Source organism: Equus quagga, chromosome 14 (genome assembly GCF_021613505.1).
Source record: "Equus quagga isolate Etosha38 chromosome 14, UCLA_HA_Equagga_1.0, whole genome shotgun sequence".
NCBI lineage: Eukaryota > Metazoa > Chordata > Mammalia > Perissodactyla > Equidae > Equus > Equus quagga.
In genome coordinates, this window is record NC_060280.1 from 69598726 (window position 1) to 69617656 (window position 18931).

At 41.4% G+C, this 18931-nt stretch overlaps 1 long non-coding RNA gene across 3 annotated transcripts in view; it reads right to left on the reverse strand.

Moving 5' to 3' along the window:
* The window catches only part of LOC124225341 (uncharacterized), a 193023-nt gene that overhangs the window by 110714 nt on the left and 63378 nt on the right, over positions 1-18931 (reverse strand). For all 3 annotated transcript variants that reach the window (XR_006885063.1, XR_006885064.1, XR_006885065.1), the window contains exon 2: positions 12499-12618. This is a non-coding gene — a long non-coding RNA (uncharacterized LOC124225341). The remainder of the gene's footprint in view (positions 1-12498; positions 12619-18931) is intronic.

Below are 18931 nucleotides of genomic sequence, written 5' to 3' on the forward strand. Positions count from 1 at the left end.
GCGAAGGAAAAAAAAGATTAAATTGTTCAACCAATATGTCATGAATGTTACAGACATAAGTTGAAGAGTTGGCGAGGCATTTGTCTTGTTTGAGGTCTAGAATCTCACTTCTCTCTCCTTACGGTCAAGGCTGTCAGGTGACTGACTACACAGAGTGGAAGAGAAGCAAAGCCACAATCAGAACCGAAAGGTGAAGATCTGAGAACTAAGTATAACTATAAAATTTTCTTCTTTTTTTTCTTAAAAAGCTTTCAAATAGAGAAAACTAATCCTGTTATATGGCAAAATGTGCAAAAATGTACAGTGATTTGTACATAAGTGTTTTTGACTCAATTCTCTGAACAACTGCCACCATTTCTACTGCCTGTTCAGGCGTGGGCATTCATGTTTTGTCAATTATTGCCTGTTTATTAGTTCTGTCTCCCATACTAAACTCAACTCCAAATACTTGAGGGCCATGACTGTTTCTTTCATCCACCTCAACTCTTGCCATGCTCACTACGGTTGGCTACTGTCCCATAGAATCACCATGTTTCATACAAACCCAACTCCTGCCTTTCCTTAGGTGAGAGGGATTAGTTCAAGTACTTCCTAAAAATACCACTAGGTAAGTTCTCTATTTGAAATATTGGTAATAATTGCTCTCTATCTTCTTCCGCTTGTATTGAAGTCATTATAACTTTTCACAGCATTTTCATGGTTACCATTTCATTTTGGTATTTGTTTCATGAACAGACCTCAAAGAACATTGCAACCACAAATCCATTAATTGCCAGACCCACCAAGGAAAGTTATACCTGGAATCTTAGTGTCTTTTGGTAAACTGGTAACTGGCCATTCCTACCCCAGGCAGGTAAATCACCATCACAATTCACCTGGCTGGAATAAAACAGCAGTCAGCGTCGGACAGAGACAGTGCTCAAGAGACAAGTTATATGAACTCAGACTGTAGAGGGATTCAGAAGATCAAAATACAGGCCCCTTAGTCCTTGTAATGTTGAGGGAAGATCTCAGTGTCCTTCCATGACCCCTTCAACTAATGTGTCCACAGTGTTTATAGCTTCCTCTCATCCTGACATTTCCTCATAATTTAGCATTCCTGGTAAGGTTGAAATGAAGCTGAATTTTTCGCTGGAGCTAGGTCATGCTGACAGTGATAGCAACTGACAGGAGATTAAAAGGAACCAAAGGCACCGTGTTGAAAATGTCTCATCAAGGTCACCCACTCATGATAAGGCAAGTGGAGAGTGAGGGAGAAATATAGGCTTATCACTTAAGAACCAGCAGGGACAACTATATTATCTCATTATTCCTCTTAATTCCCATCTTCTCTAGCCTCCCGCTCCTACACACATGCTTTTAAGCAAGCCCATTATTTTAAAATTACTATAAGACAAAGGTACAGCTGCTGCAAAGGCAGTGCCACCAACCTCCCCAATCCTGCAAAGCAGTAGTCACTCAGCCATGGCACTCAGCCCTCCACTACCACACTTATATGTCACATGACTTTCTCCCCAACAACTGGGACCCCTTTATGTGTCTTAAGCACATCTTCCTCACTTTTCTATCTGCCTGCACAGTGTCAGAGCTAGCGAGCAAGCTACCAAAATTCATGATTCTCCTTCTCTAACACAGAGTTGTTGCTGAGAAGCCGGGAACTATATTTTCCAGCCCAATTTATGTGTAGATGTGGCCATGTGACTAGGATTAGCCAATGGAAAATAAGCAGAAGTGATCGATTTCAATTCAAGGCTTTTATAACGCCTCATATCTCTACACTCTCTTCTGCCTGCTGCCAGCTGGATGCAGAGGCTGATGAGGGCTCAGGAGCTGGGCGAGCTACGTGATGGAAAGAATCTGGGTCTCAGAAGTGCTGCCCTGAAGAAAGCTAATATTGACTAGAAACAGTATAGGACTATTACAAGAGGGAGAAATACACTTTCATTTTTAAAAAATCTTCATATATTTTAGATCTAATTGTTACCAGAGTGCTCTAACTAATACATGAGCCTAACACAGTGGTTTATATAGACAGTCAAAAGATGATGCATAACTGAATAGAGCATTCACCCACTTGCCTATGAAAAAGCCTGATTATTTTGTACTTTTCCAGGAAAGATTAACTATAGATTGTGTCTCATGAAATTTTATCCAATAATTGTTGTTATGGAAATCATCTCAGAATCCTGTATGAAACAGACGGATGTTAGTAGGATTTTATTTAATCTTATAGTCATTTCTTCAAATTCATAGATACATATTTAAATTCGGTTACTGTGGGAAAAATGTTGAGGTTGCCATGGCAACAGTTAAAGCAACAGAGTGTATGTGATGCATTGGGATGCTTGGTGCTAGCCATGCCAGCAAAAACATACCATGATTATATCATACGGAGAAAACTATACTAAGGGTTATGGTGTGACAGTCAACTATTTGTCTTTCACCTTCTAGGAACCACAATTTAACACACTGGTTTGTTAACAATTTTGAAAATATTGCCAGCTCTGGAATGAATTGGATTTTAGAATAAAGATAAGATTATTAGTAGAGGATCATCACTCTATCCCCACCTGCCTGGAAGAAAATACACACACACACACACACAGATTGACAGAGAGAGAGAGATTGGGCCTACACAAGTAAAATCTGACAGAACTGATGGACTGAGGGGACAATAAATTTAAAGTAAGCAATCAAATTAAACCCCTCCTGAGCAAAGGTTTTGGAGCAAATTTCTTAAGTAATTACCCCAACTCTTTGATTTACTTCACCACACAAACAGAACCTTCACTGATCCCTTCTCTGTGGACGAGGGGCCTATTTCTCTGCAATGTATTTGCTAGTTATTCAAGTTATCATCATTCTCTTAGGAAAATTAAATGTTTCAAGTGGGGCCACTTTACCCTCCTCAGGGAGATTACTCTTCTCTCCGAGCAAACTTAAGGCTTCAAATTGTCCGTGAGCCAGCACAAACGGCAGGTGACTCGGACTATCATGCAGGATCAGAATAAAAGAGAAAAGAAACAGGCTTGGGTTCACAAAGTTGTGGCAAGCTGAGGAAGGACAGTTGGCCGGCAAGAGCAATTTGGGGAGACTAATATTTCTAGTTGTTCTTTGAACGGGTAAAATGAAAGCATTATGAAAAAACTCTCCAGACTTCTTTTCTCACTAAAGCTTATAATTCAGGAAAACTTTCAACTCTAAGAAGAAAAGAAGAAAAAAGATGGCATCCTCACCGTTTTCTAGATTCCCGTTTTCCTCCTCATCTCATCCTGTCATTTCTGTTTGTATGTACTGATTAGATAATTTCTTCTCTAGTCCCCTCCTAGTTTCATTCAGAAACTATACTACCAACTTCCTGGAGAAGAAGCCCAAGCTTTGAGTGCCCTTTCCTCCTTAAAAAAGCAGGAACAATGCAGGAAAGAGATTCTGACCCTGAGAGCAGTCGTTACTATACTGAGGAGCATGACACAAAGGATGCAGACTCTGTCCTCACTGCGATGGCACAAACCATCTCAAGGCAGGACAAAAAAGGCATATGCAAACGTGAAGAAGAATTGACTTCAATCACAATGCCAGACGGTCTCAGGCGGCCCGTTGACTGCTTCTGGTGCAAACCAGGGTCAAAGACATCTGACGTGGCTCAGCAGACAGAGGAGATCAATAATGCTAAGGAGTAGTGTCTGCAGTAAGAAACAAATCATTGCAAATTTAGATAAAATGGTCTCCATGCTCAGGGCTCCTGATGGAAGCCCTATATCGGCCATATTGACATTGTCACAGTGTCACGCCCTCCATGGGAGGGGAGCATGAGGAGGAGAGGCGGGGACAAAATCAGCAGCAGCCAGGGCTGATACTGCAGTATTGTGTTGTCTTCAACTGAGAAACTCCAACAGTTTAGTGCCCATCTGGCCAATTCAAGGAGAAAACACGGGAGTGTGAACTATTTTTAGAATTATGGGGATAAACTATACCTCAGTCTCAGAAGAGATCAGGAGGTAGTTAAATGAAGTTATTAACGGTAGGATAAACAGAAAGCAAATGTTTTTTAAATGACTTAAATTTATTGAGAACTTAATACATGAGCCAGGGACAGTTTACTAATAAGGAAATTGAGGCTTAGAGAGGCGAAGTCACTTTCCCAATATCGCAAGATTTAAGCAGTAAATCCAGGACTCAAACGAAGGTCTGCCTCACTATGAAGTCAGACAGTGGTCTCAACTCCAATGCTGTATAGCCCCTCGGAAGGTTCATTTGTAAATGCAGCTAAATATGTTTCTCAAGGCCTTTCTCTTCCTCCTGGTCTTCATTGTGTCAGGGTCTCCGGTATGCGCTCGACCTATCTGGATTCATAGGAACGAGGACAAACTGTCTCTAAAGGTGTTGAGCTTTCTGGGTAGAGAGTGGAGGCAGAAAATGACGGATTACAGGGAAATGCAGATGTCATGGAGATATAAGCGTAGTGTGCGCGGTTTGCTTCCCTTGGCTAAGTCTGCTTAGAGAAAATTGAGTTGTTGAATTAAAGCAATAAACTGGCGAATTCTGCTGTGGGTTGCTCAAACCTCTACATTTCTGTTGTTCTTCACCATATGACGTGTCATTGTGAGAACTTACACAGAGAGAAGTGAGAATAGTGTTGGAGACAGAGAGCTGATTGCCAGGACATGAATTCCTTGCTGGGAATACATTCTCAGGGCCCGTCTGCCTAGGCAAATGGTCTAAATGGTCTGAGACTCCTCAACCCTCTCGATCATTTCACAGATGCTGCATTACTGGTGAAAACAAGAAAATTCCAAATGACCAATATCTACTTTGTTTCACTTGTGGTTACAAATTACTTTTCAGCCTTATGAAGAAAACTAGGATTTGCAGAACAAGTACGAGGCATCACCCTCTGTGCCAGGTGATTTCTACACATGTTATCTCATGGACTTCTCAAAACCACCTTTTGAGAACTACACACCTGCCTTCCAGCTGATGGAACTGAAGATACAGTGATCAATTTGCCTCAAGCCACGACCTGTGTGGTTGCATGGGGATTCAAGCTCATGTTCTTGAGAATTTCAAAATCAGTGTTTTTCTTCTATGCTCTCTTTGGTCCTTTTTAATGATTTAGGTCCTTGCCATACCTCTGGGTCATCATTGTAAGCTTCATCAGTCATAGTTCAATAGAGGAGAAGGTATAGATTACTAAGCTGAAAAATTGTATTGAGATAAATGTACATCCAAGAAGTTAGTGTTTTGTCTAAACTCCTAAACTAACTGATATGCCTCTCTTTTGTCTCTTTCACCTAAAACTGGAGTATAGAAGAATCATTCCAATACTTGAAGGTGTGGGTTAGATGATTCCAGATTTCTAGAGACTTAAAGAGAAGCATTTCATGTCAAAAGAACCTTTCACGGATAATGGCTATTTGGAAAAGGATCTCAGATGAGGAGATGTGATACATTCACGGATTATTCCACCTCTGGGAAACGTGGGGTGTAGTGGAAAGAGCAGGGACCTGAGACGCATCCAGGTCTGAGTGAGAATCCTGGCTCCACCACTGAGTGAAGTTGAACAAGTCATTTTCCTTCTTTGAGACTCAGTCTCCTCATCTTTAACATCAGAACCATGATATCAACCTTGAAGTGGTGTTATGAGGACCAAATGAGATGATCTACACAAAAAGCCATGTGTCATGCCTGGCACATATACACGCTCACTCAGTAAAGCTTACTTTCTTTCTCAATCTCTTCCAATATAGCTGTTTATTGATATAGCTATTTATTGTGCTTGAATAAGATCGGGTGAGGGCATGCACGGTGCCCACTGCTGGTCAAGCGGAGGATCCATCTAGGGAGGAAAGGATCCATCAAATTTTTTTTTATTCTCACTTTCTGTAATTTTAATTGGCTGGAGGAAGAGGCAATTTATAACCTTGATGTTTATAACCGTGGCTACACTGGTGTTCACGGCCAGGAAGGTGGTATTTCAAACAAAGAACATCTGACAATTGTAAGGCCAGATGACTCCTTTACTACTATTTGTTGTGTTGTACAACAGATCTCCATATTGTGTCATTCAGAGTGTCACAACTGCCTGGATCCCACAGATGGTGTCTCCGCTTTTATACTGCCCTACTTTCCCGGAATTTCTCCATCTCCTGGGCCATTACCGCCTCCTGACTCTCTCACACTTATCCTATTATGCTATTATCCTGCACACAGCACTGGCTGTTTTATTTTCTGCTTTCTGCCACAATATTATGGGCCCTGAGTTGCAGCCTCTTAGATAGTGTCTGTCTGCTTGCTGTTTGTGTACTCCACTGGGGAGAAGGGAGGTGCGGAGCATCCATTTGTGTACATACTATCAGAGGAGAGACAATGCCAAAGCATTTCAGCAAGGAGGAAGCATCCTAACGGGGATGCTGCAGGCAGAGGACGAGTTAGAGCACCCCAGATAAAATAATTAAAACCCATAGTTTAAAGTCACCACATTTGATTGATATATATACAATCCAAGCTGAAAGGGAAAATTAGCAATTAGCTGGTAAATTATCTTTACATGCATTCCCCTTAAAAAATCACTTTGGAGAATCAACTATCTAAAGTGGCTGCCTACACAGAATTTTCTACCTCTATTACAGCTGCTTTTCTGTATAGATGGAAGAGGATAGAATCCAAGGGTTGTTCAGATCCAGTGCTGGGTTCAAATTACAGCTGGATTTCTAAATACTAGCTGTGTCACCTGGGTTATTGTCCTTGCTCTGCAACCAATCTACCAAGTTACTCAATGTCTTTGAACTTCCATTTCCTCATCTACAACACAGGGGTCACACTGCTTATCTTGCATGGTTTGGGGAAGATAACTAAAATATGTATAAGCTTGTGATATCATGCCGGGAGTCAGAATAACTGATATTTATATATCACCCATCGTTTCTTCAACACTCAAATTGACCATCGATCCACACATAGCTTTAGCATATAATTCCAATGGCCTATCTTCCTAGCTAAACTGGTTTCCATGGGTCTGGATTCATCCCATCTGACTCAGCCCAGGGACTTAGAATAAGGGCTCAATAAATATTAGTAGAATTAGGGGCAAGTGGAATTATAAACCTGAACAAAAATTGGTGAGTTCAAAGGATCATAGTTTTTCAAATTAGATTTTTTTCAGCCATACCCCTACAGATTACCATTAATAGTTCCTTCTTCAAAAATGATCTACGTCTCCATCTTATGTATAGAAAATAAAAAAGAAAGAGAGAGAGAAGAAGGAAGAAGTGGAAAGAAAGGAAGGAAGGAAGGGAGGGAGGGAGGCAGACAACCCCTGGGAGCTTCCTGTGTCAAACAGCAGTCTCTGACCACACATCTTAAACAGAACGCTCATAGAAAACAAGTCAATTTCACTACTACCTACTCCTAAAGATAATCAAGAAGGAAAATGCGATTTGGAAAAAGAGAGAGGAGAGAATCTTTAACTCCTACAGCCAAACAGAAATGACTTTTGAATCCTGATACACTTTAATACTATCAGTGTTACTATTACATTCCAATGATGAAACCAATGGAAAGCTGACCCCGTGTTTTTCCTGGACTCCCAAGCAGGTCACAATCAAACATGACCTCTGTTTACTGAGCACCTACTACGTGTCCACAGCTCAGCAGCCCAGAAACCAATTCAGATCAGCTCAGCCCCCGTGGGATAAAGTTTGAGGCATGCACGATAAAGCTTGAATTAAACGCTTATTCAGAAGGAAGAAACAAGCAAGCCGCCTCAAAAGGAAGGAAAAGGGCACTGGCCCCCACTCTGGGAGGGACAACGTCTCGACCTCCCCTCAAAGGAAGTCTTATGTGTGGACCCAGGTGCTGCTGAGGGGGGCCTGGCGGGCAGTGGGGGATAAAAGGCTTTCTGGAGGCCCTCTGACCCCAGCCGTCCCACGGGAAATGAGCGAGGAGGCTGCTGGCTGGCAGACAAGCAGGTGTGCCCTTAAGAAGCCATGGAGATTAGCTGGGGCTTATCCAAACCTCTGCAGGAGGCAAATCTCTCCTGGCTCTCTCAGGAGACCTCAGCGCTCCTCTGGCATCAAATAAGCCAGATGCAGAATGGACGTCAACTTGGCCCTTTGTGAATCCAGGGCCCCAGAGCAGGATTCCGGTCACCATCACACTTGCCTGGGCCACCAGTGAGAACGAGTTTTTGAAGAATATGTTTAGGAAAAGAAATGACTGTAAGGCAGGATCACGGATAGATGGAGCCTCACTTATGCTTGAATCTCTATCTTTGGGACAGTTTTTTGCCCCTCAAATATGACCAAAAGTCCTTCTTTCTCTAGAAAATATGGCTTCTGGGAAAATAGGTGGTATCTGTTCTGCAGCAAAGGTAAATGCCAGAAGACTCAAAGGTCGAGAGCTCCCCTTCTCAGGAGGCCTAAGGGAAGCAAATTAGCAACCTGAGCCGTGGAAGAAGCAGGGAGGGGCCCCATCAGTGCAGAATACACCCGAATACATCCACTTTATTCCACATCAAGGTCTAAGGACGTGGGGGAAAGAGCACTTGCTTTAATCCAGCAGACATGCATTGGAACCCTGATTCTGCTGGGTATAGCCATGAATCACATAATGATGGGGATATGTTCTGAGAAACATGTCGTTAGGCTATTGTGTCATTATGCAAACATCATAGAGTGTACTTACACAAACCCAGATAGTATAGCCTACTACACACCTAAGCTATATGGTACTAATCTTATATGTGGTCCCTTGTTGACCAAAACGTCATTATGTGGTGCATGATTCTATAAGCTGTGTGACTCTGACTTAATCTCTCTGAGCATCAATTTTTCCATCCTAAGATGAGGCTAACAATGGCCCCTTCATAGAACTATTTGAGCACTAAACAAGATAATTTACTAAACACATAGCACAGCACCTAGCACATAGGAGGTGCTCAATGAAAGTTAGTTCCTTCCACTCTTCCTGTCTTTGAACAAGGTAATTCTCCGAGTAAAACAGTAGATAGCATGCTTACCATTTCATATTTGTAGAAACCCATTCCCAGTGAGGGTAAGTCATTTGCCCAGACCTTACTCAGATGGAAAGAGTGGAGGTCAGAACCCAGATTTCCCTGATGCCCTTGCTAGGCCTTGCTGTTTCTTTGGCACCATAAAGATGACCTAATACTCAATTTTGGGAAGATCTAATAATGGCCGTGGCAGAAAGGAGAGTTCCAAATCAGATACTAGTACTCCATGGGCCACTTCTTGTAGAGGTGTCCACCAGGGAGGCTGTAGTTGGAACTGTCTCTCAAACTTGGCTGAAACTCACTCAGGAAACATGAGGAATATATGGAGTCTGGTGGGGGGTGTGGTACTCATAGTTTTAACTAGTATTGTAACCAAGAGCTCTCTTATCTTTTAAACTGTTTTTGCCACACATATACCCAAGTATAAGAAAACTGGTTCTGGAATGGCTGAAATGTGGATAAGATGTCCTTGATTCAGTAATAACAACAATAGTAATAGGAATTTTGTTTTCAATTCACCCCCTTCCTTGCCACCACACTGCATGAGCAAAGACATAACTCCAGGGGCTGTGTACAGCCTTCTCTCTACCTGACTCTCAGATCACTTCCAGGGTAGAAAGGTTCCCTGTGGGAGGCCAGATTGTGGTGAATCTCATCCTTGTTTCTTCCCAGAAGTGGTTGAACTTCTACTCCTATTTGAAATGTCCTATCACCAGTACCTAAACTTTTATAATTTTAGAACTAGAAGGAATCTTGTACATGCTCTCATTTTATAAATGAAGAAACTGAGGAAGGCTCGGAGATATGGGATAACTTGTTCAAGGTCATGAAGCCAGCTATGGATCCAGTGCCCACCTCCTCCACTGGTTGACCCAGGGTTTTATGGACTCATATGGATGGGAGAAACAATCTCCTTGTACAGTCATTTTCATCATTATAGAGCTAACTGTGCATAGAGCTCATGAGAAAGGCACTCAAGGTCAAATGTGATAAGCATACATTTAGTATGACAAATATTCAAATATTCCATTAAACATTCTCAAGAAAAAATAAATAAATGAAATGCAAAAAAGTGCCTGAAAGCAGTGTTACTTTTTAAATTCAGAGATCTCTTTATGGGTCTCCAAGGCAGTCTGATATTATTATTATGGGGATGGAAAATCACTATAAATATATCCTTTGGTTTAGTCTCATCATGTCTGATAAAGTTGTTTCACTCAACTAAAATTTACTGAGCATGTACTATGTGCCAGGTATATGCTAAACATTAAGAACAAAAAGATGAATAGTCTCAGTGCTCAAGAAATTCAGTGTCTATGAAGGGGTAAAAACAAGTACTACATAAAACAGACCAAAGACCTAAATGTAAGACCTAAAGCTATAAAACTCTTAGAAGAAAACATAGGGGAAACATTTCATGATATTGGATTTGGCAATGACTCCTTAGATATAACATCAAAAGCTAAACAGAAAAAGAAAAAAACTAGATAAATTGGACTACACTAAAATTAAAAACTTCTGTGCATGAAATGACATGATTAACATAGTGAAAAGGCAACTCACTGAATGGAAGAAAACATTTGCAAATCATTTATCTAATGAGGAAATCAGAATATATAAAGAGCTCCTACAACTCAACAACAACAAAAACAACTCCATTCAAAAATGGGCAAAGGACTTGGGGCTGGCCCCGTGGCCGAGTGGTTAAGTTCGCGTGCTCCGCTGCAGGCAGCCCAGTGTTTCGTTGGTTCGAATCCTGGGCGCGGACATGGCACTGCTCATCAAACAACGCTGAGGTGGCATCCCACATGCCACAACTAGAAGGACCCACAACGGAGAATATACAACTATGTACCGGGGGGCTTTGGGGAGAAAAAGGAAAAAAATAAAAAATCTTTAAAAAGAAATGGGCAAAGGACTTGAAAAGACACTTGAAAGAAGATATACAAATGGCCAATAAGCACATTAAAAGATGCTTAACATCACTAATCACCAGAGAAATGCAAATCAAAACTATAATGAAATCCCACCCCATACCCATTAGGATGGCTACTATCAAAAAACTAGAAAATAAGTAAGAAGATGTAGAGAAATTGGAACTCCTGTGCACTGTTGATGAAATGTAAAATGGTGCAACCAGTGTGGAAAACAGTGTGACAGTGCCTCAAAAACTTAAAAACAAAACGACCATATGTTTCCACAATTGCATGCCTTGGCATATACCTCAAAAAGTTGAAAGCAGGATCTTGAGGAAATATTTGTACATCCATGTTCATAGCGAATTATTCACAATAACCAAAAGGTGGAAGTGACTCAAGTATCCATCAACAGATGAATAGATAAGTAAAATGTGGTATATGCATACAATGGAATATTATTAAGCCTTAAAAAAAAGAAGGAGGGGCTGGCCTGGTGGCACAGCCGTTAAGTTTGCACATTCAGCTTCAGTGGCCCAGGGTTTGCCAGTTCGGATCCCAGGCACAGACCTACGCACCACTTATCAAGCCATGCTGTAGCAGGTGTCCTACATATAAAATAGAGGAAGATGGGCAAAGATGTTAGGTCAGGGCCAATCTTCCTCAGCAAAAAGAGGAGGGTTGGTGGTGGATGTTAGCTCAGGGCTAATCCTCCTCCTCAAAAAGAAAAAATCAAAGGAAATTCTGATACATGCTACAATAAAGATAAACCTTGAGGACGTTATTCTAAGTGATATAAGCCAGTGACAGAACAACAAACACTGTACGATTCCACTTATATGAGGTTAAGTAGTCAAATTCATAGAGATAGAAAGTAGAATGGTGATTGCCAGGGGCTAGGGGGCAGGGAGGAATAAGGAGTGGTTATTTAATGGGTATAGAGCTTTAGTTGTGCAAGAGTTCTGTGGATGTAGGTGGTGATGGTAGCACAACAATGAGAATATATTTAACGTTCCTGAATTGTATACTTAAAAATGGTTAAGATGTTAATTTTTAAGTTATGCATATTTTACTAAAATTTTAAAAAGTACGGGTGCTGCAACCACTATCATCAGTAAACTCACCAGGAGCCAGCTTAAGTCTCTGGTGCCCCAGCAAACACTGCCAGGCACCATGCTAGTCGAGGCCCCTATGGAAACCATTCACAAGGAAATGTTAAGATTCTGTGTGAAACTATGATATCCTGAGAGAAGAGGGAAAGCCAGCTGATGGAAGCTGGTACACCACAGAACCCCAGCAAGTCTTCCTTGCAAATCATAAGCCTCACTAAATGTTTATAAAACCGAGAAAGTTAAATTTCTCCTTTAACAGTTAGAAATCACTTTAAGTGCCACCTTCATAGACTAGACGTATTAGGGCAGACTGAAACATTCTAAGTCGTTAACTTTTGCTTGTGACTATGAAGAGGTTTTGCTTCATGTCTTCAGACAGGGCCCTGGGTACTGAGGTGATCTTTGTGGTTATTTGGTACGCTTTGGAAACAAAATATTAAATTTGCTGGTAAAGACTTACCGGTTGATTTCATCTAAGAGATACTGTAGCTCGTGGTCCCCCTTCAGTAGGGAAGATTTCCTGGAGTGCCACAGTCTTGGAAAGATGAGAGCAATTGGATGTGGAACACCAGCATCTTCACTGAAAGGGAACACAAGAAAGACAAATCACCTGAGGTAAAGGTAAGGTAACTTCCCCATGGTCTCAACACCCATATACCACATCCAATTTATGGGTGTCCTTAAAAAGTCACATCTCTACCCACAGCACTTAAACAGCTCCCTTTTTATGTCTTCTTTAGGCTAAGTCTTGTGCTGAGCTGGGGGTACATAGAAATAAGATGTAGTCCCTGCATTCAATAACTACATCCTAGAGAATGAGAAAGCACTACAGCATGAGTTACACTGTCATAATACAGGATGTACTGTGGTTCCGTCTGCATGAACCGAAGGAAGCACACACACCTCCCTCTCATCCTTTCAGATGAGAAAGCGAAAGCTTGGAGAAACAAAATGTTAATCGAAGAGTGCCCCTTCAAGCATTCTGCTAGATGAGGTGGCAGTCCCAAATCCACGTTCCCTGGTGCGTAGCGTCCCTCTCACTACATTCCCAGTCTCTGTCTGGACTTGGCCAGAGTTGAGGCTGAGAGCACAGGATTCCATCCTTATCCAAGCCTGTTCGCCTCCCAAAGTGGGGACACTCCCTGTCCCTGGGCCACAGAATGTACAGCCCTACTTTTGATCAGAAAGGCAAGCCGACAACAAGCGCAAATAGCAAACCCATCAGCACCACTATCCAAACTGCCAGGCTGGCAGCGCTGTCTTCACAAATTAAATATGACACATCACAGTGATCCCATGGCTCTGATAGAGCTCATGGCCTCACGTGCTGGGTCAGCCTAATTCCCAACCTGTTTCAGACACCCAAACAAATTAACAAATGTTCCCCGATGATATGAAATTGTGTGTGTGGGTGTGTGGGTGCATTTCTAAGCCTCTATGCAACTGTATGATCATCAATTAAATGTTTGTCAGACTTCTACCAACCTATGAGAGGGAGACATCATTAGTTGGCCCTGGGAATATCAGCATTGGCTATTTTTAAAAGTCAGCTTCTCGCTTCGGTCAGTGAAACATATTTAAATCTCAATGAAGAGCCCTCACTATCTTTTGTACTGGATCCATCCACCAGGCTGAAAGAAGCTTTTAGAACCAGTAAGAACCAGATGGCCCTCCAAGATCATTTTTGAATATTTGGATCTGAGTCATTTGTATGCGGAAGTCTTCACAAAATAGCAATCTGGGTAACAGGCTCCAGGCTGAGTCCAGCTTTCCAGACAGCCCATCTTTGCCTACAATTGAGAAGACAAGCACAATATTGTAGGGTTCCACAAAAATATTACAGCATTTATCTATATGTATAGCATCAAATACAGGAAGTGTCCCTGTCAGGCTGTCACTACAATGGTAGCTCGCCATAACTACCTCCTTCCCCCAATTATTTTTCTTTTTTCCATCTCACCTACAGCTTCTCTTTTTGCACAGGCATAAAGCCAGCTTTGTGAATCAGCCAGCAGAGGGTACTACAATACTGGTGCAATAATCCAAATCACAGCCAATTCAGAGCTGAAAAGGATTTAGACTAATCAAAATGGGCTCTAGTTTTATTATGTGCTGGGAGCTCCTAGCCAGAAAAAGGAGGACTGTAGGATGGAGCAGAAAGAGCCAGAACAGCACTGACGGACGAGCCTGCTTATCTGAGGAAGAGGTGAGGCCAGAATCAGAAGGCCAAGGTGCAGGGCAAACCTAGATTCAAAAGTGGGAAGCAATCAAAATTAAACAGGGTCAACTCACCACTCCCACTCCTCTTGTCCACCCTAGAGAAGAGAAAATGTATGTTCACACAAACACCTGTACATGGATATTTATAGCAGGTCTATTCGTATTCACCCCAAACTGGCAACAATTCAAATGTCTTCCTACCAGTGAATGGATAAACCAAATGGGCTATATCCATACAATGGAAAACCACTCAGCAATAAAAAAAATAACAAATTATTGATACATACAACAACATGGATGAACCTCAAAGGCATTATGTTGAGTGAAAGAAGCTATTCTCAAGAAAGATTTCTATTCTCATAATTCCATTTATATGACATTTTCACCATCTCAGCATTGCCAGGGAGTGGGGATGAGGGAAGGGTATGACTACAAAGGACTAGTATGAAAGAATATTTTTTTTTTTTGAAATTGATGGAACCGTTCTGCATCCTGCTTTTGGTGATGATAACATGACTCTATATATGCATCAAACCTTGTAGAACTGTATACCCAAAAAAGTCAATTTTGCTATATGTTAATTTAAAAAATACAATTTTAAAACAAAAAAAAAATAATGCATAAAAACATGATAGGGATATAACCTGAAGGGCAGGATGGAATAAGGAGATAAAGAGTGAGATCAATCCATGGCCATCCTCATGAATGCCCAGTTGAGGTAAAGCATGGAAGGCCAGAAGTTGAGTTGAGCCAGGAGGACAGGCTGGCAAGGACTAGGTGACAACATCCGGGCCCCCGCAGGCAGCCAGTTGGTTCATGTGGTATTTTGCTGAATACCAGCAGCTGAAGATACCAGAGGAGCCAACTGGCCCCATGTAGTGTTGATTAAGCAAGGAGGCTGCCACTCGATGTTTGTGCAGCCCCAGAGTCTCTGCTCACCCTAGTGTAGAGCTGCCTCAAGTTATTCCTTCACCTCCCTTTCTGGTAAGGAGGGGTTCATCAGCTTTGGCCAGGGGGTTAGTTGAGAGGGCAAGTGGCAAACAAAGCTAGACAAATCTTATCTAACCCTCTCGTTTACAGATGAGGAACCTGGGAGGGCAAAGTAATATGAGTCCCCAAAATCACACAGCTTGTGAGCACCCTCAGTGGTCCGGACCCCGCCCTGGACCCTTCCCACCATGCCTTGCACCACTCCCTCATCAGTTCCCTAGCCTGGGATGATATTTCTTCTCATCTATCCCACATAGCGAGACTATGTTTTCCATTTAAAAGATAGCAAAACACAGATGCTTCCATAGCATCCCATCACAATACTTAGAAAAATTTACTACCTCCCCTAACCTTTTATTTGTTATTGTTCTTCTCTCAGACGAATTACTCATTAATTCTTGTATCTGATTTCTGTGTCAATCTTCTCTTATTCATGCCATTAAATACAATGATTAGACTGGATGATTAAAAAGATAGTCAAAGTTCTTACCTATCAAATCACCTCTTACATCCCACCTATGTTTTCTATTTCCATCTAACTTTGGAGAGCTCAGAAGAGGGAGGATTGTCTCACAGTTTGCATATACGGCTCTCTTGGATTGAAAGGTATGCGAGAAAAGCCCTGGTTGAAGAAGAAATTGAGATCAAAGTACTGGGTCCAGCTCTGCTGATAACTGGATGTGAGATTTCAGGTAAGTCACTTCCTTTCTTGAGACTTAATTTCCTCCTCTTATAAAGTGAGCTGGTTGGATTAGAAAATCATTAAGGTGATTTCTAGTCCCACAGCATTACATTCTATGTTTACTTGCAAATGTAGATGGCAAACAATTAAACTAATACGTAAAAGAACTGATAAGTTTCACTTTATTTATTTATTTTTTTATTTTTAAAGAGTGGCACCTGAGCTAATATCTGTTGCCAATCTTTTCTTTTTCTTCTTCTTCTTCTTTTTCTTCCCCCCGACCCAGTGCATAGTTGTATACTCTAGCTGTGAGTGCCTCTGGTTGTGCTACATGGGATGCCGCCTCAGCATGGCCTTACAAGCAGTGCCATGTCCGCACCCAGGATCCAAACCAGCAAAACCCCAGGCCACCAAAACAGAGCGTGCAAACTTAACCACTCGGCCCTGGGGCTGGCCCCAAGTTTCACTTTAATTCAGCAATTATTTATCGAGAGTCTACTCTATTTTCAGACTAGGTAAGAAATGAACCTGGCCACTAAGGGCACACAGCTAGTGGATCAGAACAAGAGTCTAGATTTAAAGGCTCGAGAGTCAAGGCACAGTGTTTCAATTAGAACCACTTGGGTCATTTGTTTAACCTCTCTGAACCTATTTCTTCATCTATAAATTGTGAATAATAATGGCTCCTTCTAGGAGCGAAGAATAAATGAGAATATATTAGGTTTTGTTATTAAATCATTTATATTGCTGTCCTGCTCTCTCAAAACAGCATTTTTCTTTCTCAACGCAAACTTTTTTGCAAATGATCTCCGTTTTTGATCTCCTCATCTCTTGAAGTTGAGTTTTCTATTAATGCTTTGAGATGCAACTCAACTTCCACTTCTCCATGAAGACTTCTCTGCTCCAGCCAACACAAATCTCTCTTGTCTCTGGTTTTTTGTTGCCTTTTTAAAGCATTTATATGGTATTTTATAGTACTTCGTAATTGATTTGGGTATGTATGGTTTTAAGCTCTCCTGAACTCCAGCTTCTTATGTTAGCAACGGTCTACAGGGACCTCAAATTCTACATGTATCAAGTAGAATCCATAATCTTGTCCAAAGACCCTGCTCCTCTTCTTGGGTTCATTTCAGTTCATAGTTTCTCAGTCGCTTGTACTAGCTACCTAAGTGTTTAGCATGTTTCCTCTCCATCACATCCTGCTCCAATCCATCTTATTAATTCCAACTCTTAAGCATCCCTAAAATCATCCTTTCTCCTCTCCATTGTCTCAGCCTTATTTGAGCATCTCTTGACTAGAACACTGTGATAGCAGAGGGCAGGATGTGTTAGTATCACCTCGCAAGCTTTTAAAAAATATCCTTATTTACCTTCCCATCCCCCCATATGATATCAGAAACTTGGTTGAGGGAAAAGACAGAAGACTAAGGGAAAAAAATCAGCCTTGTGTATTTTGCAAAAGCTTCCCAGGTTATTCTGATACACTGCCCACCTCTGCTGAGAACCATTGTTTTAACTTTTCTTCTCTTCCTTTCCCCCTCTACTGCCCAAATTACTTTTCAAAACCTCTAATAATAATGGCTCCTTACTGCCTTTCAGAAACAAACTAACAACAGATTCTTTAGCCTGGCTTTCACATTCTGGCTCCAGGCCACTTTCCTGACCCAATTTCCTCCAGTTCCTTCCATGCCCCATAAGTTCCAGCCAAACCAAACTAGACCTTGTTTCCTTAAACACACTACACCCTTTCACAATCCCATGCCTTGATTCATGCCATCTCATCTTCTGGAATTCCCTTCTGTTCTCATCTCACTATCCCTACCTGGGGAAATTCCACTTAACTTTCAATGCTCAGACCGATGTCACCTCCGCCATGAAATCTTCGCCAATTTCTACCCTCTTCCAGGTAGAATTAGTTGTTCCCTCCTCTATACCTTCAATATCATTCTATTCACAGTGCTCCTGCTGAACAAAAGCTTGGGTAGGCCACCTTTCTTGACTCTCTCCAAACACACCACATAACTTGTCTACGAGATTAGATTACAGTCTCCTCAATGATAGATACCACCTTATCCTTCCTTAAATCCCCAGCACCAAGCAAGGGTCCAGAATTTTAGTGGGCACTAAATAAATAATTCCTCAGTCAAGATTCAGATTAGACATCTTCTCCTCAGTAAGTCTTTACTAGCCCTATGAAGTGTCCTTGCCTTGCCCTGTCACCACAGCCCATCTTTTATTGAAATTATCTGCTTATGAGTCCATAACCTTCACTAGGACTGTAAGTTCGTTAGGCGTAAGGGCCGTGTTTTTAACTCTTTCTTACCTGTGGCACATGCATAGTACCTGCCAAATAACTGCTCACCAATGTTGTGGAACAACTAACTGAATTTTCTGTTGTTTCTTTCCAGATGATAAACTCTTCAAGGACCAATGCATCTTTTACCATTCTTTCATTTTCAACAACATCTCCTCCAGCCCTGGACTGAGAGCAAGCATTCAACAAATATGTGTCAATCAACAAATTCTTATTGAATATTCCTGTATAAGTTCAGCCCTGCCATGAGAGGCTGCAATGTCCCTCTTAGCTGTGTTTATAGGAAAGGAAGGATTTGGTCTTTCAGCAGCTATTATTCCTCACCTCTAATTGTTGTTCCATATATATCCTGATACTTCAGCATGATTAGTCAAGTCACTAGAAAAGTCAGATCTGTCACTGTTCCAATTCCCAGCTTATTTACTTAGTCCAATACTAGCCACTTCTCTCCTTTCCAGTTGCCCCAACATGTTCACCAGATTGGCATGTGTCATATTAGCTTTATTCAGGAGTAAAAAAATATTTAGAGGGGACACGGAAATAAAAATCTCAGGAAAATTAAAAATAATGCCTACTTATGTGAGAAGTTCTATTCAAATGAAACTAAAGTTTGGGTTACCACTCAATGCATTCTTAATATATAGACCTACTGGATAATGAAAACTTTTGTTTTTTTGAGGAAGGTTA